Consider the following 26,001-nt stretch of genomic DNA (forward strand, 5'->3'; position numbering starts at 1 on the left):
ACTGATTTAATTCATCAGTCTTTCAGCACCAACTTAACAGCTCTAGTGACAACAACTATGCCAGGACTGCAGTTGTTAAGGAGATTCTGCAAAGGAACACTTGAAATTTTCATAAGTTTTTAAGCATGCTTTTGAAGAATTTGTTCTTCATAAAGTCTAGTTCTTCCAAGTCACAGACTAATCTGTAAAGCGTAAAACTTAATTACAGAAATTGCAAAATTAAAGTTGTGACTGCAAGCCAACAAAGAGGTGGGGCTGGCACCCTGGGGGAGCAGCTCTACAGCTCTTCCCAGCATCTGCCTTGTTCTCCAGGTCAGAAGATCATTCCCAAAGAGCAGCAGAATTCTGACCCTGCCTTCTGGAGTCACTCACAGAACTTCAGAGTAAAAAGGCATACCTTGAAAATGTTCTGTGACCACAGTGTTTTATGTCTGAAGTGGAGAATAAGGGAAAAAGGGAAAAGGGAATACTGGGGGATAATGCTTTATCCTTTCCTGGACATGCATGTACACTTAAACATACTCCAACAGGTTCCCCAAACTGTGTCAGGTGACCTTTCTAAGGGTCTAACAATATGCAGTTATTTAGATCTCCACTTCATAAGGCAGCAAAGATTCCACCTCAAGATAAAGCAATCACATTTTTGACTGCTCTTGGGAATATTTTCCATTTTCTCAGAGGTTTATTTTGACTTCTCAGTTTCACTGCTGTAGTTTACTAGTAAGTTCCAAGATATCTTCTTTGAGCTCAACTTCTTGATCCATGAACTCTGTTTAAACAAACACTTCCTAATGCAACCTCAGTGACATGGCTGACACCAGTTTGAAATGAAAAAATAACCAGGGTATCTAGCAGAGTCAAAACAACCTTAAAACAGCTTTGCAACAGCTTTAGCAGAAGGAAAAGCACAAAGGATTATGTGTAATTCCAAACAGTTTTGATTAAATTTGGAATCTAGTAGATGAATTGTGCTCTAGAAATTTTTAGGGCACAGAATTCACCTTCAGGCGAGGAAAGGCCAAGGATATATTCTTTAAATGTAATGAAACACAGAGAATTGAGCCACACTTACAACCCAATGGCACAGGACTTGTTAAAGAATTAGCAGGCAGAATAAAAATTATCATAGAAAGGATATCCTTGACTGTGAGTTCCAGTTCCATAGGCTTCCACCTAAATAATCCTGCTTAGACCCTGAATTCTGCAATTTCTTGAATACAAATTACCACAGGGGTCAGCAGGACCTGACACTAACACAAAGTACTACCACAGAACTATACAGGACTGCTTAGATTTTATCCCAAGGTAATTTTCTTCCATAAGGAAAATAGTGTGAAAAACTGGTACCTTCTTACTCTAGGCACACATTCCTGTTTTTTGGTTTTTTTTTTTTCATGATAGTGTTAAATACTTAAAGTACCTTAGGAAAAAAAAATATAACTTTTTTTTTATTAAAACTCTGACAAATGGATGCTCTCCATTCCCACACAGTGGGACTGTATTCCCCTTTAGGCATCACCAAATAAACTTATTTGGTGCATTTCAGTGACAAAACACCGACCATGGTGTAACAGGGGGATTCAAGACTCAGTTTACAGTGCTTACGTTGATAATTATGCTTTTGATTTGTAAATGGAGCTAAGTGAGTATAGGAACTATTCAAACAGAAAACCTATGGAAGGGCCATTTTACCAAGACCTTTTTCTGACTGCAATTCCTACGCACAAACATGCATAAAATTGCTTTCTTCCAAAATAGGAAAATGGGTCTCTTGGATTGTTGCTCATGAAGAGAAAAGGGGAGCAGAAATAGCTACATTTTTGTTCTGCTTAAAAATTAATGTAGCATGGAATTTAAATCCAAACCTGAGGCCTTTCAAAAATGGGCAGTAGTAACTGCCATAAGGATTAAATAAAAAAAATCACACAGAGCCCAGGGGCATTTTCATCTAGAAGTTATTACAGAACTGGATTTAACAATGAATTCCATTTGACTTTGAGTTAACTGTCTGAGCTGCAAGAATTGAGAGCTAGCAAGTATTGAGAGCCAACTTCTTCCTTGCATATATTGCATATTTTAAAATACAGGGAAAAAATGGTGATTTATTTCAGAGCCCTGATACTCTGGTTCCCACACAGCTGTCTAAGAACAGCCCTGATTACTCAGTGCCAGCTCTCCTTGTTTCCAGCTGCTAAATCCCATTAGAAGCAGCTAAAAATGCATTAAGCGCTTTCCTAACATTACTTTTCTGTATAATCAATTTTTGTAGTTGTCATACGGCTAAGAGACAGAAAAGCTGGATCAGCAATAAAATTAACTGCTTTGAGAGATGTGTTCAGCAAAGTTAGAACATACACAATCTTTGATTTCTAGGGTAATCAGGCACCTAATACCCATAAGGATTTTTTCTTAAGTTCTTGAGCACAGCCCTGGCTGTGTTCTGATTAATTGTGAAGTTTCAAGACCGATTAATTTCCCAGTCTCACAATCCTGCTCTCCAGCCTACAACAAGCTAAGGGTAGATGAAAAATTCTGAGTGTCTGCAATTTCTGTTGGAACACTCTTGCTTTGAAAGTGGGATAAAAGTCAGGCAATTGCGGGATTATGGTCCTCCGTTAGTCTGTTGCAGAGAATTGCAGAGGAAAAGCATCATTTCCAAACAAAAACAAAGAACTGGCTGCTTCTGAAGTGAAAATGAGCTGTGGAGCCCACTTGTATGAAGCCACAGTGGTTTGCCAGGACTCACTGGAGTTGTAGTTCAAGGACTTTACAGACGTTGATTTGAAAAATCTGGACCAACAATGACAGAATGAATAAAGACAGTAGCTGAAAAACTCAAAAAATGCTGAAGAAGCCAGGGCCAGCACCTGTTAAGCCAGGGCACAGAGACTGTCAGGTGCACATCAACAGCTGTACCAAGGGCTGTTTCTTACATTGTAAGTGAGACTACATATAGCTATGGGAACTATTCATTGGCATTAACAGCACACACTTATATTTGGAAATTATGGATTTTTGCTAAGGAATATGCACTTCAGCATCTTGATAATAGTTCCAATCAGAGGATAAGAATCAAACTCTTTCAGATAAATGTATTGTTGCACCAAGATCCTGTTTACTTCCAGTTTTGCATCTTGCCTCTCCAGAAATGTTAGTCAGGCTCAGTGTGTTTCCGATGTGGGGATTAGAATACAGGAATTCCTTAATTAACTTCACAGAACCTCTGACCCAGGAGCCGAGGCCTCTGCACAGGGAAGATGACGTGGAGAGTCAGTAATGGCAATACAAGACACATGTCCCCCCTGCACTTCCAATCCTCTAGCAGAGAGAGACAGAAGGTGGTTACAGGGCTCTGCATCTGCTCTCATCAGTATCGGTGCAATGGCATTTCTGTGGCTCTGAAACTGAAAAAAAGACAAAAAAGGTAAAAAAAGACAAAAAAATCTACACAAGACAGATGCTGTTTAAACAAAGAAAAATATCTAAACACACAAACCCTGAAGAACACAAATAACAGTCTTTATGATTTGTGAAAAGATGTTTTAATCCAGTTCATGCTGGCACACAAACTGAATGTAATCTCAAGGCCCAGCGTGCAGATGAAAAATCAGTGTACACCCACTAAACCATCTGCAAGGCTCTGCCTCAACAGGAAGATTTCAGCCTCCGTAGATGTCAATTAGAAGTTCACACTGGATCAATTCGTATTAATCATAACAGCCCCGAGTCCATCCTGCGAGCAGAGGGACCAAAAACATTACTTGGACTGGCACAGGATCATGAGACATTTGTGTAGGAGCACAGCACACCAGCGCTGTTCTGCTCGTAGTTATCCTGTGCTATGTAAGAACAGATCGCCCATGGAGAGCATGGAGTCCCTTCACTGGAGACACCCCAGCACCGTCTGGACACAGCCCCGAGCCCTGCCTGAGCCGAGGGGCCGGGCCAGATGACCCTGTGGTGATCCTGGCACGTTCCGCGACCCTGCCGTAACCACCGTGCGCACGCAGCGCGCCGCTGCCGGCCACACTCAGACAGCAACACCTCAGCTCCGGTCACCGCCCCGCCATGCTCGGGCTTCTCTAGAGGGGACGAGGGTCCCCATTCACCCGCAGCACGCAGCACTGTGTCCTACCCCGGCTAGGGTGGAGCTTGGTTTGAAGGCGCTGAGGCTCCCCCGGCTGCCGGGACAGGAGGAGGGAGCCCCGGCGCGGAGCCCCCTCACACCGGGGTGGCCACGCCCCCCCGGGGGCCACGCCCCCGGCTCCGCCTTCCCCGCGCGTTGCCGCGCGCCTTCGCGCCCCCGCGCCCTCCCTCAGCCCCGCTGCTTCCTCCGCCAAGTCTCGCGAGAGCCGTGCGGGCCGGCGCGCGCGGGCCGCGCCATGTCGGATGCCGTTGGGCGCAGCCGGGGCCCCGCCCCGCCCGGCGGCCCCAGCGCCCCGCACTGAGCCCGGAAGCGCTTCCCGGCCGCGCTCCGCCCGGCTCCCCGCAAAGCCCGGCTCCCCGCAACGCCCGGCTCCCCGCAAAGCCCGGCACCCCGCTCCGCTCCCCGCGCCCGCCCGCCGCCGGGCCACGCGCCTCGCCCTCCTCTCCCCTTCCTCAGCAGGAGCGGGGGGGCCCCCGCAGCGGGGCCCGGGGCAGAGCCGGAGGGCGGGAATGCAGCCGCCGGAGCCGCAGCCGCAGCCGGAGCCGAGCCCGCAGCGCAGCACGGTGAGGGAGAGCTGTGGGGCGGGAGTGTGGGGGCGGGCAGGGCCGCCCCGCTGCCGGGGGGCGGTGAGGGGGGCTCGGTGGCACCCCCGTCCCGCCGGGCTGTGGGTGTCCCCCTGCGGCCGGGCCGGGGGACGCGGCCGGGCTGCCCCGGCAGCGGGGGCTGTCCTGCCCTGCGTGGGCCCGGGTGTGGTGACGGGAGGCGGCTCGTGTTGATCCCGGCTCCTGTTTTGCTGCCGCACTCCCACGCACCGAGCAGGGAAAACTTTGGTCTTTGTTTTTGGAGCGCTTTGCGGAGCGAGGCGGGCGGAGTGCCCGGGGATCCCGTGCGGGTGTCCCCTGAGCGGGGCTGTGCTGTCTGCTGGGCCACTGGTGCCGCTCTCGCTGCGTAAAAATAAATTAATTAATAAAAAGCAAATGGATTCACAGGTAAACGCTGCCACTGCCCCTTGGACGTGACTGCAGCGCGATGCTGCTGCTGCTGCTGTGCCTTGGCTCTATAAATAGGAGGCCCCCAAAGGTAGCGAGGCCTTGGCTGTGCTCTGTCCAGAGTCTTGGCTTCAGGTCGGGTTTGAGATCTTATCGACTGCTTCTTTTGGCTCTGAGGAAGATCAACTCGATTTTCATTTTAGTTGATTTTTTTTAAATGTAAGTGGGTATGGTGGATGGATGCAGCCCTTATTTATACTGTTCAGTGTTAGTGTAGGACTGTGCAGTCGCTGTGCTTTTCCCCTTGTTCAAACATGACTTGTAACATGATATTGGCCCTTGTTTCCCTGGCTTTGGCAAGGAGAAAACAAGGAGAGGAAAGACAATTGCTTAGATGGTTTGGGAGTATCTGTACTTCAGATTTTGGTAGAGATTCCCTGTGTCCAAAAAAACGGAATGGCGTAGATATGCCACGCTTGGAAAGTGATGGAAAAACTTACAGCGAGACACTGTGTTCAGGTAAACATGCATATGACTGTTATGGAAGGTCTCAATGCTAACAGATTTGAAGACATTATTCTTCAATTCTAAATAAATCTTGAGAGTGATCAGGTCAACCTATCCAGCTGATGTGTCAATTTGTGTTTGTTATTTTTAGTGGTGGTGTTTACTGTGACAAAATTGAGTACTGTTTCTTTATGGGCTTATGTTCTCTAGCAGGTCCACCTGATCACTAATATTTCCAGAGGACTTAGTATAACAGAGCTCTTAAAACTTCCAGGTAAAGCTTACCTGGTCAAAGGCCAGTCACTGTTCTGGTAACTTTAATTTTGTTTTCTAGCTCTGCAAGAAAAGCGATACTTTCTTCTGCTCCTCCTTAAGTATATCTGCAGTTAACATATTTCATGTAAAAAGAAGAAATGTTAAATTCATTTCCTCTTTGTAGAGAGAGAGGAACAGGATTCTTAAAAATAAAGTATTTCACAACATTTGTTAAAGCTTGCACTTTGTCCTGCTTTGTGAATGGTGTCTGTTGACAGCAGCAATCTGAAGAGTGCCTTAACAACCTGTATTAATGTACATATAGACTGTCTCTGTTCATTAAATTACCAACATACCAAACTTTGCACACATTAGTAAAGAATAATAAAATCAGCATTTAAGCTTTCCTTTAATCCTGAACCATTTGGTTTAAACACAGGTAGCCAGATAAGTATGATGTATTCTTCTTATGAAATTATACTTTTATGGTGTATTTTTTTCATCTTGTGTCATAACCTTTACATATAATGATGTCAGGTAAATGTAGTCAGGGTATTGTGAGATCTGTGTCCATTCTTGTTTCATGAGTCTCATTGAGGCTCCTTTTTCATCTTGAGGAAGACTAGATAAGTTGACTGGGTATTGTGAAAACATATCTGACTTTCCGCCAGCTTTGGTGATGTCTGTGCTGGTGTCTCTCTGTTGGTTGCAGAGTAAAAGGAAATCCTAATGGAAAAAGACTACTTTGAAGTCATCCAGGAGAGTACATTGATGTGATTCTTTGGGTTATCCAATGGTAACTCTCCTCTGTCCCCTCTCAGGAATTATGTAGGGCTTTAATGAAGTTTGTGGTTGCACTGGTCTATAGAGGCTTTCTCCTGATTTCAAACCCGTGATGATTCATTTTATATATATTTGTAAACAGCATAAGTAGCCTCAAAGTGTGGCCTGCAAAAGTATTCTTGATTAGGGCAAGAGTTACATTGATATGTACTGCAGTTCATAATAAATAGGAAACCTAAGATGTTTTATTGAATTCTTTTTCAAAGCACTTTGTCTTCAACTGGGAAGATTTTCAAATCCCTACATTCACGGCTTCAGTGTTTCAACAAAATCACCAACACAAGCAAAAGCCTTTGATTTACCTTTTTGACACCAAAGGTATTTTAGTGATGATCGAGTCATTGAGTAAATGATCAAATCTAGTAAATTTTTGGTAACGTCAAGTCTAAGTGTGTGCTTAGTCATCCAACTCAACTATGCTATGACACATTCTGCTCTGGGAGCATCTGTGATGCTGCTGTTCCCTCTGCTGTGAGCCGAAGTAGGTGCAGTGCCTGTGTGCTCACACATAAGCACAAGTAAAGTGTAACTGAAGGTGTTTGCACTGCAAGTTATTTTTGTTACGTGGTGTGGTTAAAAGGCAGGTGAAAAACAGTATGAAACTGAGAGGCTTCATTCAGAGCCCGAAACATTACCACAAGCACCTTTTGGGCTACTTTTGACTGCATGGTAGGCGGTAGAAATATCTGTGACTTGTGGTTTTGCAGTATCTTTTCCTGTCGCTGTCTACTCAAACAGAAAAATTAAGCCGAACTGAAAAATGTTGGTGCTACCTAGTACAATAAACTGATATTAGGGATTTACTTTCAAATCTCTGGCAAATTTTCTATTATTATAGATTGGGTTTTTTTCCAGGTTGGAACGCTTGGTTTTCTCTATAGTACAGTTTTTCTCTAGGCTTATTTCTGTATAGGCATAGTAGACTAAAATACTGTCCAAAAGGCAATATTGACTGTCTTGTTTTTGTGAGAGATTGAGAACAGCTTTGCAGAAGTTGAATGTGTGGTGATATGGTGCCAGTTCTCACGTGTGAAACTCTCTCCGTAAATGGAAAGATGAGTTTTGAAATACTTGTTTAGACTCGCATGTGCAAATGTTGAAGGTGTTGGTTGAAAACACTGCTACAATAAGTTCTTGTCGTCTGCCAAACCTTAAAGTGTCAAAGTTGTCCTTTGAAAGGCTTTCAAGGCAATGTGCTCCTAATATTTAAGCAAAATGCTCTCTTCAGCTCCAGGTGATAGTGTAGGTGGTTCTGTGGTACTGAGTATCCATGCTGGGTGTCTCCTGTTCTGTGTGAGGAGCGTGGTTGGTCAGCAACTTCTGTGCTTTGTCAGTCATTGTTTAAGAAGTGGCACTGTGGTATTGGTATCCAGGAGACTCATGTGCACAACTTTCAGAAAAAACATCACTAGGGCGTTTTCATTGACTTGAGAAGCTGAAATACATGTCACAAAATTCAGTATGTAATACCATGAGACAATGCCACAGCATTGCTGCTGCAATTCAAGTTGTGCAGTGAGTTCTTATTGTTTTGTATTTTTCTTGTTAATTTCTTCTTTTCAAAGATTAATTATACCAGGTAGATCACGATGTCTGTCTCAGCTTAATGTCACAGTGGAAGTAACATTTCAATATTCTTACACCCCATTGATTACTATGTTGAATGTTTCTCCCTTTTCCAGTATTGTTTTAAAATAGCCAGCATAGCACTACAGAGTAAAAATGAAAAATGCCATCTCTGCTGAGGTTATATACAGGTTTGTGTTTTTAAGAAGTATTAGTCCTTCAGTTTCTGGTGGGCTTTATTTTATTAAGGGCCTGAGTTCAAAGCGGTGGTATTTTAAAAGCAGTGAATTACCAGGTTTTGTCCTAATCTGGCTCTTTTGTAAGGAAAATTACTGCTTTTTTCAGATTGTGTAAAGCATGAGGCTTTTTAAGCAAATAGCCAAGTCACAAAGAGAGAGAGAGAGGAGGGAGGTCATTCTGCTGTGGTAGTGTTGAGCAGCCTGGCTGTCACAGCTTGCTGGTGGATCCTTAAGAGTGTTTTCTGGAAAACACCTTTCAGCAGATTCTATTCAGTCTTGTTACACACTCAAAATACTTTCTTTCAAATGAAATTGCATATCTGCTACAGTGTACATTAATTGAAAAGTGGATCAATTTATGTGAAATCATGGTTGATCTGGGGACACATGGAGAGTTTTTAGAAAAAGAAATCCTCTTACTGTCAGTATGTGTCTTGGATGTTGTGGCAGGAAAACTTGAACGATTTAATAAAGTGCATTCAGTATTGACTGTTTCTTACCAGACTTGGTAAAAAGAACCACAGCAGTGCTGGTATTTTAATCTTGTTGCAGCTTTATGCTAAAGCATTTTTCCATTCCTTGGTTATATTCTGAGGTGATTTGCCCCAAAGTCTCATCTGTTTGAACAACTTCCTGGTTTGCAGTGTCACAGCTGCATTAGAAGTTGGCTGGCAAAAGGCTTTGCTCGTTCTCTGTTATTTGTCACATTGGTATAAATCCTCAAGTGTAATTTTGTGCCTTCAGTGGGGAGTTTGTATACTTTGGCTTGACTCAAGATGTGGGCATTTTTTCCTAGCACTTGAAAGAGTTACAGATTTGTTTTGTTCTTTCATGTTGGGCATTGGATCAATAATAGTTGATGAATAGGAGATGGTTGGGTTTTGTTGCCTTTTTTTTTAACCTAGATATTCTGCAAGTTATGAAAGAAATATAGAACTTGGCTTTCATGTGGTTGTTCTTAAAGATCAGCTTGCAGAAATAGTAAGCCAGGTGCCAGGCTGTTGCAGAGCATTGCATTAAAGTGTATCTGCCTTTTTTTTTTTTCTTGAAATTCTTATGTTTATCTTGAAGGAATAGTAATTCTTGCTGTAATCCTGCTAATGTTAGATCAACAATTATGTGTCTAGGTAAGACAAAGTGTTAATTTGATGCAATTTCTCTGTTGCTTCATATTTGCCAAAAAAATATTAATAAGTTAAATTTCTACTAGCAAGCATTACAGCAAATAACATCACTGCTGATTTGAATGTGTTAAAAATTTTGTTATTTTCTGGGTATTCTGCTAAAAAGTCACTGTATGTTCTTTCCTGGTAAAAATCAAATTTTAGCTGCTGGGTGATCTGGACATTTGCAAATGTGACTTCAGTAATTGGTGAGTAAGTGTTGTAGCTGAGTTCAGAACACTTACACAAAATTACATTTTAAAACTTTTGTCAGTGCTTTTGTACGTTATCATGGATTTTTTTCATCTCATTGGTAAGTTTCAAATGGACAGCACAGGGGAACAGGTATTTTAGTCTTTTATCTACGCTTTGTTTCCTGCTGTTTGGGCAGCATCATGAAAGTGTGGCTATAAAAATTTGCATGCTGTTCCAACTTCATGAGCATCAATGTTTTATACAGGTGTTTCACAGCAAATCTCAGTGTTGGGCTGAATGCTTCATGCATTGTGAGTAAGAACTTTGAGTAATTGCTCAGGAATATGTCTGCAGTTTTGTACTTTCTCCTGCTCTTACACTGAAGCTGTTACTTTTCAGTGTGTACTGGTTTTGGTAGCAAGCAGTGACAGTAAGAATTACCCCTGTCCACATCCAGCTGCTTTCTGTGTTGGTTTGAGTTCATTGGTATTTTCTAGAACAAATGTTTTTTAATTATTGTTTTCTTGGAATATCCAAATTAAAGGAAGAGTGGTCAGACAGGGAAGAGAGAGTTTGTACCACATCTGTTACAGCTGAATTAAGTTCATAAATGGCAGAATGCAGGTTCTCTTAAATGAAATTTGCCTCTTTGCTTTTGAAACCCAGCCTCTAGATGGTTTAAATGCTTCTTTTTCTTTAAAGAAAGTTTCAAGTCAAATAAATGTTCTACCTGCCAATCCCTTTCAAGATTTGAGAGTTGAGGTAAATGAGGCTGAAGATGGCCTTGGGCCTAAGAGAGACCTGAGTAAGATCAGCTATTTTTGTCTGTCTTTAGAAATTATGATTTACTGTATTTAAAAAAAAAAAGAGAGCGAAAGAGTCAAAAATCACTTAAGTGTTGAAATAAAGTTCCTTGATCTAGGAGTAAGGGGTCTGTAAGAGGGAAGTGGCTTCTGTAGAGGACAACTTGAAGTATTCTAAAGAGGAGAATCCTCTCAGCAACTGTGCAGCAGGTCTTGATGTTCTTAGTTCTATCAGGTGGGTGACATCTTTCTATAGTAATGTGGACACTGAGGCATCTTCAGTGATCTCTGTAGTTGTTACTCATGGAGGCACTAGTACCAACAACACAGACGTTTCTGGTACTGCGATAAACAGTACTTCTATTTCTGTAGGAACACTCAGTCACTTGAAAGCTGCTTTGCCTTAACTGAGACTTTTTTTTTCTGTAAAAGTTGTAGCAAAAATTTATCACACTTCTCCTAAGAGCATATGTTACCCAAGATGTGATCAAGGCATGGAGGCTTGTGCTGCTTGGTTCTTATCTGTACCGTTCAGTTCTTGGGTTTCGATTTCACAAATCCCAGTGCAGTTTGTTCTCATGTCTGTCTGTTATGGAGAGGTTGAAACACAGCAGTGGTGGACTGGTGTCTCCAGTCTGATGAGAGGAGATGGAAGAAGAGCTGCTACTTCTCTTAGCTTTTAAGAAATCCATATCTTCTGAAAGAGAGATTCTGCTCATCCTCCTGGTGGTTGGATGAGGCGGAGAATACTTCTTGTTGCCAGTCCTGGGCTCAGTGAAGCTGTGGTCCCTGTGGGCTGTCAGTTCATGGACTTGATGGCTGAGAGAAATTTTTGAATGGGGAGTGGTGTTGGGGAGCTGGCAGGAAAGCATCAAAAGAAGTCTGCCTCTCTTCTGTGAACTGAGTTTTAGAAAGACCCCCCCAAAGCAAGCAGTCCTTATGGGCTTTCCCCCCACCACTGAATCCTGTTAAAATCAATACCATTGTTTTGTCCTGCTTCCGTAAAGAAGTTTCAAGAATGAGATTCTAAAATCTCCAAATGTCTTCTTTTTGAAAGTTTTGGAAGGTAAAGCTTTTGTGAGCACTGGAAGAAGAGGAAAATAAATAGGTTTAAGTGTTAGAATTTCTATGATTCAGGTGAGAGGAAAGTAGTTATGACATTGACATTTTGATATGCTTCTTATGTTTTGATTATGTGCTAGAACACAGATTGCAGAAAGAAGAGATGTGTTTTATGGGAGAACTTGTGTCCTTGTGACAGTAGCAAATTTCTGCTTTGGGGTTACTCTGAATAACTTCTCTTGAGCATAATCCTTGGATTACTCTATCCACTTGACAATTCATGGAATATTTGAGTTTAAGCTTTGCCAGTAGCCTTACTTAGTCAGCCTTGGAGTAGGGACTATAGGTATTTTTAATTAGTTCCTAAGTGCTACTTTCTGAAATCTTTGGCCACTGTTGGTTGTAGTGCCATGAGTAAAAATGGCTGACTTTCACAGGCTTATGTAAGCTGCACTCATTATTAAAGTTAAACTATTTATGGTACAGGCTTGTTAGTCTCCAGAAAATGAACACTCTACATACTTAAGGGGGATGCATTTAGACTTGCTTAGGGCTTTCTTTTATCTGCTTTTCTGAGTTTAGTTTAGTTTTGTTTTTTTCGCTGTAGTTTGTTTTATGGGGATTGAGGGTGGTGTTTGTTTTTTTTTCCCAGCAAGTCTATGGTGTACTTAGACTTGTAGGGAAAGTTATTTCTGTGTATAGTAGAATTTGTGAGTTATGTAAGCATATTGCATAATCATAAATAGTCTTAATTTTTATTAAAATATAATAAAAGTCAAGCAAGGAGAAAAACTTGATGCTTGGGGTAATTTGTTCAGTACTGCTAATGATCCCATATTCTGTACTGTGAGCATCTTAGTTGTTTGGTTGCCTGACAGCATGTACAGTGTGACAGAATGCTACTAGAAGACTATCCATTACACAAATACTCTACCAAAAAAAACAGATATTTTTTTTTATATTCAGAAAGTATTTTGAATAATGCATTCTAAAAAAAAAGCAGTTTAACAGCTGTATTATATTTGTAGTAAGTAGTATTTAATTTGGGTTCCTTTAATGGTTAATGATTTTACTAGCTGTGAAAAAAGACTGCTTAAACATTGAATGAGTTTGCTAAGGTGCAAACCTCAAGGTTGAATTATAGTAGGCTTTTATTATACATATATTCAAGTACATCAAATTTGTGTTAGTTTTATTAAATACTCAGATGAGTAACTTCTGACTGTATTATTGTGATTGTAAGCCTTTCTGCAGAATAACTTTTCAGGAGAGATCTGTGGGGATTGCAAACTTGTCTTTAGATTGTGCTTTAATTCTCATATGATACTGGATTAAATTAATATCAGTTCTATGTATCTCAAAATTCTAACATTTTTCAATCACAATATTCGTATTTTGTATAGCTTGCCCTGGCTTTTGGATTATTTTCTCTGTTCTCTGCTTCGTATTTGCTAACCCTGAAATTTATAACTAATCTGGTTTGATAGCTTTGTTTTTCCTGTGGTGAAGGCTCAGAACTTTTCCCAGTTCTTCCAAATAAAAAAGAAAATGAAGATTCAGGAAGGCAGGTTTTCAGGAAGTTGAGAACAATCAACTCCAAGGCTTAGGTTTCTGGCTTGCTTGAATATAGATCATCTGGATTTCAAGGAGATGCTGTTTTTTCTATCATTTAACATGGAAAATAAGACTTCTACAAATCTTGGGTGTTTTCAGTGTCTAAATCACTGGGTAAGATGTGACCAACCAGTTATATTGGTTGCAACCAGAACTGTTGGTTGTATAGTTACTTGCAACTATGAGGTTCCTGTGAGTAACAGGAAAACTGCTAAATGGAATCAGAGTTATGCTTTGGACTGTGACTTGGACTAATAAGTTTTTGTACCTTACCTGAAAGAAGAGTCTGCTCTGAGATCTTCGTGGTCAGATCTCATCCTGACACTTTGGTCTAACACTTCTTTCTCTCTCACCCTGGCTGTCTGCTTCTGTCTCAGAGTTTTGTGTCTGTCTATGACACAAGACATTGGGGGGGTTTGAGGGCAGCCAGGGAGCTGATCCACTTTGTGAGTATTTAGTGTTTGTAAATCAAAGTTTAGCATTAGTGATGTCCATGTCACTGTTTGGTCTCTAAATTTGTGGTAGTGTGTTGGGAGGAGCAAGCATTGAAAGGAAAGGAGAAGCAAATTCTTTCTTCAGAATTATTGTGTTGTTACTGGTTTGAAGTGATTATGAAACAGCCAGATGAGACTTCCTTTGTGACAATTTCTCTTGAGGAAGCAACCAGAGTGTCTGCTATTGGAGAGCATTTTATGATGATAAATATTTCCCTAGACAAAGATTCCCACCCCTACCACCACCCCAGCTTATTTCCCAGAAGTTAAAGGGCTTCTGTGCCTAATACTTATTTAAATTTTTTAATGTTTTTTCAGTATTCAACAGCAGTATCAAACCACTTCTTTTTGCTGGGAGTGCTGTTTCCTTGGTGTTTTCAGTTGTGACTCTGTATGTTAGACCAAAAAAGATGAATTTGGATGTTCAGTATTGCTTTTCCATTGTAACTGCATGTTTCTGTGCCTCTGCATAGGAGGGAATTGGATTGCAGCCCCCATGTTCCCAGTTAAAGTTTGTAAGAAGCTTGGTATTTGAGTGTGGTATGTTTGTAATTTTTGGTGTGGTTTTTTTTTTCTTCTGTTAATTATTTTGCACTTACAATGTTTTAGAATTATTTTTTTCTGGAAGTAACATTCAGTAGCATCTTAGTAGTTCTAATATTCCAGAATTCACTGTAAGTTGTCTTTCCTGACTTCCAGACCAGTCTAGGATATGTTTGTTACATAGTCTTCATTAGAAATATGTTTGTTTTATGCTATTAATTTAAAAACTGCTTTAAAAATGTAAAATACATTTGGCAGTGCCATTTTATTTAGGTAGAAGCTAAGGTATTTAGCTTTTATTTAGGTAAAAGTTGTATGAAAAATTTTGTAAATTAGGAACACATACTTTTGATTTCTAGTAATGAGATTTCCTTCAAATATTTTGTTCTTATTTGAAAACAATAATTTGAATTTTAGAAGTTGCTTTTTGTAATATATAATGCAGATTGAGAATTTGTAACAGAATTTTATAATGCTTATATGATTTTTTCATGATGTCATTGAAAGTTTCAATAAAATTAATAATAAGTAGAAGATTCATACTACAGTGTTTGAACCTGTGGCTTAATTGTACACCAATTTGGGGGTTTTTTATGTGTTTCTATTTATTCTGGACTTGATTCAGTTGAATTGAGCATGTATAACTACAGAAGGAATGTCATTACTCTTACACATACTTGGAAATATGTTATTATTAAGGCACTTTCTCGTTAGGCTGTTTTGTCTGTGGACTGTGTGCAGTTCATTAACTTTTCAAATACATAGAAAGTTGCCCTTATCAAAGTGAATGGTTGGATGTGGAAATCTGACAAATAATCAAAGTAATAGAGATTGTGTACTTGAGGAAGTATGCATGTTGATTGTGTGTTGTCTTCTGCAAATATTTAAATTTGTGTGAAATTTACTTTTAATCCATTTGAAAATTATCTTACTATTACAAAATAGTAAGATATTTGAATTAAGAGTAACTCCATAGGCTAAACTGTGCAGAATGGAGAATTAGTGGGTGTTGAGTATCCAAAATCTTGTGTGCTCCCTGCCTGGAGCCCTTCTTGGAAGGTGGCTGAAACAGAGAATCGGTAAGGTTGGATGAGATGGTATTATAATGTAAATCTGGTAACTGGAGAATCTTTTGATTGTGGTTCTCAAGTAAATATTGTTAAAAAAGATTTTGTCATTTTTCAGCCAATAAAACCCCCAAACTTTAAATAGTACTGAGTTTGGCTCACCATAATGGAAAACTGGTGGTGTGCAAGAGTCATGAAAATAAGCATCAATAATCATTGTAATTGTCTGGGATTTTTTAAAGCATGAATTACCTTTGTTTTTAAAGCTGATGCTGGATCAAAGAATATGCTTCTCTGAGGTACCTAATTACTTAATTTGCATATTTCTCCAGCAGTTAGAAGGAAGATAAAATCTGCATATGATTTATAGTCAGACTTAACAGGTCTGTTGTGGTATTGCTCAGCTCATCTGGCCATTCACATACTGAATGTGTAGCATTGCTTCCCATCCTGTGGGGGAGGAATGACTCAGAACAAAATCAAATAAGGCTTGTGCTTAAGCAGCACTAAAAATGTCAAAGGTTTTCATCTCCTTACTTCTCCTCTCTTTCCTCTCAAAGGAGAGACAACACAAAGCTTACACTTGAGTCTGGGTCATGTAAATGCTTAGAGCTGAGTTTGTTTGCAGTAATGTTGTGAGGGTTCTGAAGGAGTCATTGGGCTGTTTGGTGAAGCAGAGGGTGTGACTACTCGTGCTATGATTTTGGAATCAAGGCATCAGATTACAATGTTATTTTAATACATTTTTGCTTTCAGCTGGTTAGGTTTTGGTTGGTTTTTTTAAATTCAGAAATGTACAAATCTCTCACTTTGTGCTCCTTTGTCCCGGGCTGGCATTTTGTGTCACTTACTGGCCTCAGGGGAATGCTCTGGTGGCAGTTGTGTTTGGCTGGCCAGGGGGAGACAGCAAGTTATTTTAAACTTCAAATTTTTCTACTGTGTAGCCTCCTGTTGTATAGAAGACTGCATTGTATTTGTGGGAAGATATGACCTTGATATTTTTTCTTAGTTTTCCCCTCTGTGTTTTCTGTACATGATGCCCCTCTAAGACTCAAGGGAGTTAAAGGAGAAGACTGGTTTGAAAAGGTTGAAATTCTTAGTTACTAATTGGAGAGCTGGGCATGCTCCACATTGTTGCTTTCTACAAACCATATGGACACTCCTACTTCTTAACAGTAAAGAAGCGGGGAGATTGGTTAAAGAACTAAATACCACATCTCTTCTTTTACTTCAGTATCTAAGCAAAGGAAACCACTGTGGCATATCAGGTAAAAGAAATGTTTTTTGTGTTCTTGTAGTGCATCTGAGACACTCAAATTGTTGGGTGGGTGTCAGTTCCAATCTTTTGTTCTGATGGAGGTGAAGAGCCCTGAGCACAGCACAAGTACCAGAGCAAGCTCAGTGTGGTATAGAGAATGTTTCAACAGTTCTTTACCTATTGCTTTACTGAGTTACCCACAAAACTCCATATATCCTTAAAGAAGAGAGGGGTCTGTTAAAACAAAGAAGGACGTGGATTTTGGAGGCTGCACCTACCTTGAACTGCTGGTCAGCATCTTTTTGGTTTTGAGAAGTGAAATAATCCAAACCTCTTTAAGAGTAGAATGAGTTAGTAACTATTTTAGGTTGAAGCTGCCTTTGAGCCCTAATGGTTTTTCTTTTTCTTCTAAAGCTGGATTATGAGGATAGCTTCCTAAAAGGGAAATGAAATCAGTGCAGTTCATCCTACCAACCATAATGGAGTACAGTAAGGCAGGTCAGCGTGGAAATGATTTGGCTTTAGAGAGATGCTGATTGCTTAAAGTGTTTAACTTGCATGTGTAACTTATATTTGGAAGGATACTTGTCATGTAGAATAAAAATAAGGTATTGTAAAAATACATTGAAATGATACCCTTGAAATTGTGAATAGGAACTTCTGGGTGAAAGGGTGAAATGCTTTGAAGAGTCAAGTACTACTTATTCCTGAAAGTCCCAGAAGGTGGGTCTCATTCATTTTGTCTCATATTCAGATTAATACTTTTTTGTTCAGTATCTCTACCTGATGAAAGTGACATTAGCTGTAACTTCACCATCAGCGAGCTGTGCAGTGTCAGCTGTGGAAGGACTGCCTAGTAGTCAAGGACCTCTTTCCCTCTACTTTGCATACCACAAGGCTGCTCCTATAAAGCCACAGGGTTGTTCAGCATGTTCTTTCTATAGGTTGCAGTCACAGGTTCTGTGAAAGAGCATCCAGCTCCATCATCACAAAATTGGCCTTTTGTACTTAGCTCTATGTAAAAAGTTACACATGCTCCAGCCAGGAATTGTGTTAATCTCATCACTTGGATTTGAAATTTTCTGGCCTGGTGTCAGACCAACAAAAATAAACAAATGTTATGACTGATGACCTGGATACTGCCAAACTGCCTTTGCAGGCAGTGTCGTTGAGTTGAGTAACCATGGTGTCCAGACTGCAAACACAGCTTTGGTTGACCTACCAAAGTCATGGCTTAGCCTTGGAGAGAGAGCTGATGTGTGGGTTTTAGGAGGAATTTGTGCTTCTATGTAACTACTGCTGATAATAATTTGTTAATCTTCCAATTTGATTTTAGAAAAATAAGGAAATTAGAATAAATGTTAGAAAAAAGTCAGCTTAAAATTGTACCCAAGGTGCACAGAAGAGCATGAAAGTTATTTTATAAAGACTACTGCATTATTAGAATAGAATATTCTAGCCATAAGTATTGATTGTTTTTTCACATATACAGGCTTTGGATACTACATTGAGTTGGGAACAGAAGAATTTACCAAGTAGCTATTAGATTTTGAATTTGGCAGAAGCAATAAATACAAGAAAAATAAATAATAAAAATATATTAACAAGCATGTATACATACACACAAACACACACACATATAAATATAGTGAAAAGGTGTCACTGCCCATGGCAGTAGGTTTGGATTTAGGTAATCTTTAAAATCCCTTCTGACCCAACCAATTCTGTGACTCTACCAGAGATTAGTTTTGTTCACGAAAAGGTTTAATGTAGGTGGCTGCAATTTTTCAGCTGTTATCTGTAGTTTCTCAGGTGTTAAACCCACCTAGTTTGGAGCTCTCTGTAGGAAGAGGATACTCTAAAGCTTTCATTGAGTAAAGATACTGGATATTCTTCAAGGTTTGAAGCTGTACAAGAATTTTGGCAGGAATGCATTTTAGGATGAACACCTGTATTCATATTGTAGTTTTTCCATTATCTCTTTTGGCTTATCCCATTTCTGGCCAAGATGATAGAACAAATGAATCTGAAATAATATTGAGACTTCTTTATAGAGATTTGCTATTCAAGCAATTTCATAAGCAAGAGACAGCTACAGCTTTATCTGAGTGTTGATTGTTTAAATTCTACCTTATATACCAATGCTTCTTCCTGCAACAAATGTAACATATGGAAAGAGGGGAAACAGCAACAGCTTTCCTTTCACCAGACCTTTTTCTTTTTTTTTTGTATCCCCATTAGTATTTTTTAATAGACAGTACTGAAGTTAGTGTAGAAAGAAAGCATTTCAGAATGTCTGCATCCTGTAGTATCTAAGGCACATCTCCCCAGAAAGTCCATCTGGGGCTAAGATGAGATAAAATAATGTTAATAGAAGATGATTGTGGTTTGATGTTGCAGAAACAACATTGATGTTTTTGTTAGAAACAACAATCTAATTTTAAGGCATTCTTCCCTCTCTGCCCCAAAAGCAAAAAGAAAAAAAAGATGTAAAAGCATAATCTAGGGTATATATGCTATCTGTATGTATACATATATAGCTCATACACATACATGTCTGTATGTATTTATGTTGTTGGCTGATAATTTTTTATTTTACGATATTGGGCACAGCAGTTCCTGACTATGGCACATGGTCGAGCAACTCTACGTGTACAGGTGTGATCATGGATAACCTCATTGTGTCAATATGTTATATTGCAGTAAACCTAAGTAACATCAATATAACGTGGTGTGTAACCTCTTTATGTGCCTGTCTTGCAACACTTCCATGAGCAGCTATTCATGCCAAGACTTGTCAGAAGATACCACAGAATCAGCAAGGTCCGTGTTAGATCTCCTTATGTTAACAAGTTCTTCTGGAATGGTAGAAAAGACAGGCATGCTGCGTAACTTGTTAATCGTATTTTATAGCAATTATTCATGTCAAAGAAATTTACACAGTCAGGCCACCAAAGTTTAATTCTAAACTTTAAAAATGGAAGTTGATGTTTTCTGCTGTAGTGAGTATTGTTCATGTTTTTCTATGTTGTTCTGTATTGACTTTTACTTTATGGTGTAAATAGACTTTGTGATCATTTTCTCAATGATGCAGAAAAATGTAAATGTTTAAGACAAGGTGTGTTACAAAAATTCCTGTAGTTCATTGTTTTTTTCTCTATCCGCTTTCTCCCTTTTTGTGTCTTACTTTTTGTTCCTGTTTATATGTGCTTGTCTGCTTTCCTCCTCAGTTTCATGTGTGAAGAGTCATGTTCTCCATCAGTTTGTTTTTGCTGGGGGTCCTGAAGGGTGGTTCTGGCATCCCCTCACTCCACTCCTTTCCAGTCTAGGGTTTTTCCTCTAGTTTTGATGGTCAAAGTGAGGAGAGGCTGGTGGTCATCAGGCCAGAGAGTGTTCAATGTTGTGCTTCCCAGTATAATTTTCTCCTTTCTGAACTGGCCATATTGGGTGTAGAAATGTAGGGAATCAAGTGTGCAGGCAGTATGTAATTGGTGTTGTTTTTTGCAGAGTTGTCACTTATATGGGCTGCTAATAAACTTACACAGGTCACTTCACTTGAAATTAGTGGTAATTACAGTCTCCTGTTTCTTTAGGAAAAGAAATACTTTTACTTTATGGTGTAAATATACTTTGTGATCATTTTCTCAATGATGCAGAAAAATGTAAATGTTTAAGACAAGGTGTGTTACAAAAATTGTCTGTATCCTGTGAAGCTTTTTCATATATGCAGTTATCAACAAAGTAGAAAGCTTTGATTCAGTGTATTGAATATAGTGTTTTCAAGATTTGTCATAGAAAAACTAATCAGAGACTTAACAGAGAAACTGTACTGGTCTGTTTATTTTAAACTGTTGTTTGCAACACTACTATGGTGAGCCATCCCAAAAGTCTTACAGGTATTTCAGAAGCAGGAAACCTGATATTTACACAGTTGACTTAGAACTTTTGTCCTCTTCTTTATGCCTTGATAGTTGCTTAATTCTAATACTTCAAGTTTTAATTCAAATAGATGTCATTTTCTGTGGTAGCATAATTAGATTTTATTTTTTAAGTTTTGTTATAATAACTCATCCTATTGCTGGATCGCAGCATGATTCACTATTGAATTTAAATTTTGTAGTTATTGCACAGCTTCAGCTCATTCTGAGAGGATGGCCAAGCTTTTTCCATGAAATTGTTTTCTGAGCCACCCAAGTAAAAACTGGTTAAAAATTCAAATAGTATAGCCCTGAATGTGTGAAGTGCATTGGTGTGCCTTTTATAGAAGTATCTGCAGGCTCAGACAATCAGCATGATTGTGTTGCTTTTACTCTGCAAATGGAGCCTCTTTCCAATTTATTAATTATAATTCATTTATTTAGAGCAGTCATTTTTAATAGGGAGAAGCCCAAGTCAAAGTGAAAAAGTAAAGAAAAGTGAGGGGCACATTTAGTCTAATTTTGTGACTAGCTGTTGAAACATGTAACAGCTGATTTATGAGTGTAGATAACACCAAAATTTTACAAGTTCAGTGTGAGTAATCCAAGTTTGGTGGATTGGTTGTTTGGATTTTTTAAAAATGATTTGTCTCTTGAGACTTTTTGCGGCTTCTGGCTTTAGTGAATTCTTACTGATCTGAAGTCCTGCAAAAGTACTTGCAGTGTTTCATTTTGTAGAAGTGTCTTGTGGAAAGACTTGTGTTTTGACTTGTAAATATACCTTAGGAACAAAGCCTGTTACGAATGTTTCACAGGTAATTTCAGTACGTCGCAATAAATATGTCATGTAGGAGAGTTAATGCTGTGAATCACCTTGTGTAGGAGCTACTAAACATCTCAGCCTGGAACTGAGAATATTGAATTCCTGTTGTGCTGGTCAAGATTCCGACTGGTGCTCTGCAGATGACTCAGTATCAATAGCAATATTTGGAGACATTGCTTCTTTGAGAAGTTTTAATCTCAAACTTCTGAGAAGGACGCTCACTTTCTCAAACAGATTGTGTATGAAACGATAGTCCAGTACTTTTGCACTTTGTTAGCTCAGTTCTCTCCTGTATAAACCTCAGCTTCTAGTAGTTGCTAAACTTGGAAATACGAATAGCAGACTGTACTTAAAAATTAAGAAAAAGCTGAAGTTTGTGATTCATGGATTTACAATAGACCTTCTCCAATGCTTTGTACTATATACTCAGTTTCACATTTTCTTGTATCCTTCCTGGCTCATTTTGATTCCCAGAATAGGATATCACTACCTAAAATTTTTGCATCATCATAAAACTGCTTTTATCAGGGTCAACACAGAAGTTGATGAATTAGGAAATCTGTCAGTGTACTGTTCCCTGCAGGATTTTTCCCCACCTCAGCCTCATTTCAAAGGTTCAGTCAGAAATCATAGATCATATGTTCTTGTAAGAAAGGCAGTTCATTGTTCTCACAGCTTTGGGTATAGTCATGATACTTGTGCTAACCTCGGGAAGGATTATCTGTGAGCTGTACAAACTCACCATTTGCAACTTGTAGTTGTGCTCATGTTCTACAGAGTCCTTCTGGAAGCTGCTATTTGTGGCATGGTAGCATCATTCCTGCCTTGGAAACTTTCTCTTTTGTAACTTTACTCTGCATTGAGAGATGCTTCTACTCACTCACTGGAGTGAGAGAACCCATCAGTTCCTTCAGAGTACTTACTACTATGTGATGTGGCCTCTCAGTGTGCGAGAGGCTGAGGAAATATTAGGGGAGACTTCTTACCAAGGTCTGTCATAGTAGGATATGGGGCAATGGTTTTAATACAGTAGGTTTAGATTGGACATAAGGAAGACATTTCTGATGAGGGTGGTGAGACGCTGGAACAGTCTGCTCAGATGATGCTCCATTGTTAGCAGTGTTCCGGGTCATGCTGGACAGGGCTTTGAGCAACCTGGTTTAGTGCCCCCTCAGCAGGGCTTTGCAACTGGGTGACCTTTGAGGGTCTCATCCCAACCAGACCATGCTGCGACTTAGCAGAGGAAATACTGGCCAAGAACTTCTTAGCTACTTGCTGAAAGGAGTATCATTGTTCCAGTTAAGTAGTCTTCTAATTATCATTCAGTTTTTACTATCTCCCGGTGTAATGTAGTTATTAAAAAGTTAATTCTTTAGTTATTAAAAGTAAATTCTACTTTGTGGAGGTTTGACTTTTATATGGGATAGGGATGAGTTTCACCCCTTTTGCTTCCAAAGTAATGGAATAAATAATGACTCTATATAAATGTTTAGTTGGAAAATTGAAGTTTTGGATTCCTCATTGCAAGGACTTTGAGGTGCTGGAGTACGTCCGGAGAAGGACAATGGAGATGATGAAGGGTCTGGAACACAGTTCTCTTCAGGAGCAGCTGTGGGAGCCAGGTTTGTCTTGGGGAGAAGGAGGCCTCAGGGGTGATCTTATTGCTTGCTTCACCTGCGTGTAAAGAGGTTGTAACCAGGTGGGGGTCTGCTCTTCTTCCAGATAACTAGAGGTAGAACAAAGAGAACTGGCTTTGAGTTGTGTCAGGGGAGATTCAAGTTGGATATCAGGAAAAATTTCTTCTCTGAAAGAGTGGTTAAACATGGGAACAGGCTGCCCAGGGAAGGGTGGAGTCACCATTCCTGGAAGTGCTCAGAAAATGAGTGGATGTGGCACTAGGTGATACAGTTTAGTGGGCATGGTGGTATTCAGTCAGATGTTACACTTGATGATCTTGGAAGTCTTTCACAACCTTAGTGATTCTGTGATGTAGATGGAAGAGAGAAAACAGTAACTGTTTTCTCTTTCCACCCCCTACATCTCTGCTGACACACTGGTTAAATGTTTCCAAAGGCCAGGGTACTGTCCATATACTCGACACTAGTTCATTTTGATGTTGATGGCCCATAAGGATGGCAGAGCACAATTAAAGGGGGAAAAGCATAAAATACTAAAGCACATAAAACACATGCTTAAGAAGGAACATTGATTAATAATGATTTTTTGAATTTTTGTAACAACCTGTGTAATTAACATGCTTGTGCACAGTTACAGATTAAACCTTTTTTACTTCAGTCATGTTTCTAGGCGGTGTCATTGTTCAGCCAGAAATGGTTTTCCTCTGTCCAGGTTAATGTTACCTCAGAGTTATATATTGTTTTTGTGTGATACAGACACACCACACTGAATCACAATATTGCTCATTTGTAGAGTCTGTGGGAAGAGTTTCAAACATGGATAAAATTGATCACTGCTTAAGTTTAAGCTACTGGGTAAAAAAACCCCAAACAAGTGAAGGAATGATTTTGACGCTCTACACTCCTTTTTCATCTGGGATGATAGTGTTCTAATCATGCTGACTTTAATGATTAACGTTCCATTTCAGTACTCTGAGCTGTTCTAGGCCATCATGTGACACATCTGGGTAACTGTTTATAGATAAATGGGCGGGGATATGGAATTGTCAGGAGAGCTTGTATAACTTTATCATAAGAGATCAATTGGTCAACAGGGATAGCTTGTCAGCTTTATTTTCACTTTCATTCTGCTGTATACCTCTTTTTTGTGCTTCACATTGCCTTCCTACCATCCAGGGCTTTTATGATCTTTTACACAAGTGAATGACTGTTCATCAGAACACAGCTTGCCAAACTGTGAAGCTGTGGTTTTACTGATATAGCCAGTCATTCAGAACAGTGTCAGCAGCATGCTGAGCTCAGCTTTAAACACTGACTGCTTGTATTTTGCTTTGTTGAACTTTTTAAGTCTGTGTGAATTGACAAAATGTCTTTAAGTTCTGTTGTGTCTTTCCTACTGTGTGAAGCAATACAGTCCCAAAGATGTGGGATGTATAACTCTGTAAATAAAGAAAACGTCTCTTAACAAATAGGCACTCTAATTTCTGAGGTGGAAAAGTTGTGCCTAGCTATATATAATCTTAAAATTATTTTAGCTGGACAGTTGCAGGGAAAATAATCTTTGGGGTTTCTCTTATATCATGTTTATACAATGAGGGTATGACTGAAGATGGTTGTGAGGAAAAATTGCTTTTGGCACTGTTAAAACACTTTAGTTTCTTGTATTTCTGAGATTTTAAGGTCCTCTAGCTAGTATTTCTTTGTGAAGCTGTCACATTACCATAAATTCATTTGCCTGCCTTTGCTGCAAGAGCAATCCAACGTTTTAGCTGGATTGATGTAAGTATTGTAATATTAGTGGGATAAGTTAATTGTTTTTGCTTATTTGTATGGTTAAATAAATGCAGACTTAGTGTAAAAATCTGTTGTCTTAATTTTCAACATTGGAATTAATAGGTTGTGATTATTTTTAACAATTACAGCCAATGTAATTTTCTACTGCAGGCAGGCACCTTTGAATTTGAGGTAGCAGTGGTTCTAGAGGCTGCTCAAGGATTAGAGGTGGGATTACATGATTGCATCTGCAGCCAGGTCATATGCTGGGCATGTTTACAAGGCTATAATTGATGCCTATTAAATAATATGTGTGGGATAGGATGTTAAAAAACACATTTTTACATAGTTAATCCTTTGTGTGAAGCAACTCAGTTTGAATTTTTATATTTTATCTTAAGTGTCATGTTTCTATACAAGCTGATTTACAAAAAATGTTGCTCTTCAATTGCTTTTCTGTTTGCAGTCACTGTAGGAAGTACCACAATAATTACACACCTTAACATCTACTTGAGTACTGAGATACAGAAGTGGAATTAGGATGTGATGATGCAGTAATGGCTGAAATAATTTTATTTGTTAAAATTACAGTAACAGCCAAAGCCCCAAAGATACTAATACTCAGTCTAATAAAGTGCTTTCTAAATATGTTGTCTGAGCTAATTAGTCTCTTGTCTTCTCATGTGTTACTGTTGGCAAGCAGTATATGGACAGTATCCTGGCCTTTGGAAACGTTTAACCAGTGTGTCAGCAGAGATGTAGGGGGTGGAATCATTCCAGTGATAAAGAGCTGCTGCCCGTAATCAGTTGGTCTGCCACAGTGTTCAGGAAGAGTTTTTGTAGAGGATAGTGTTAGTATTGCTCGGATGGTGAGCAAGTGATGGGGAGTTTGAAGTGTCGTTTCAGTTTTGACCTGGTATCTGGTGGTAGCTTTGGGGCTCAGCTGACAGGCAGCTTTCTTGCTATGCCACAGCATGGTCTCTGTCTAACTCCAGTATTGACAGCACTTGGTAAAATCCCCATCCTGATTTACTGCAGTTTATACAAGAACAGCTTTTGCTTTTACACATCTGCTTCAGGTGAAGGTGTCCTCTTGTTACAGCTTT

At 39.6% G+C, this 26,001-nt stretch overlaps 1 protein-coding gene across 6 annotated transcripts in view; it reads left to right on the top strand.

Moving 5' to 3' along the window:
* The first annotated feature begins 4,583 nt into the window (after window positions 1–4,583).
* TAB3 (TGF-beta activated kinase 1 (MAP3K7) binding protein 3) overlaps window positions 4,584–26,001 on the top strand; it is a 44,040-nt gene continuing 22,622 nt past the window's right edge. For all 6 annotated transcript variants that reach the window (XR_005628048.1, XM_039714113.1, XM_039714114.1 and 3 more), the window contains exon 1: window positions 4,584–4,710. The gene's annotated coding sequence lies outside the window, so the exon portion shown is untranslated. The remainder of the gene's footprint in view (window positions 4,711–26,001) is intronic.

The sequence above is a fragment of the Passer montanus genome, unplaced genomic scaffold (genome assembly GCF_014805655.1).
Source record: "Passer montanus isolate IOZ18808 unplaced genomic scaffold, ASM1480565v1 scaffold3, whole genome shotgun sequence".
NCBI classification, from domain to species: domain Eukaryota; kingdom Metazoa; phylum Chordata; class Aves; order Passeriformes; family Passeridae; genus Passer; species Passer montanus.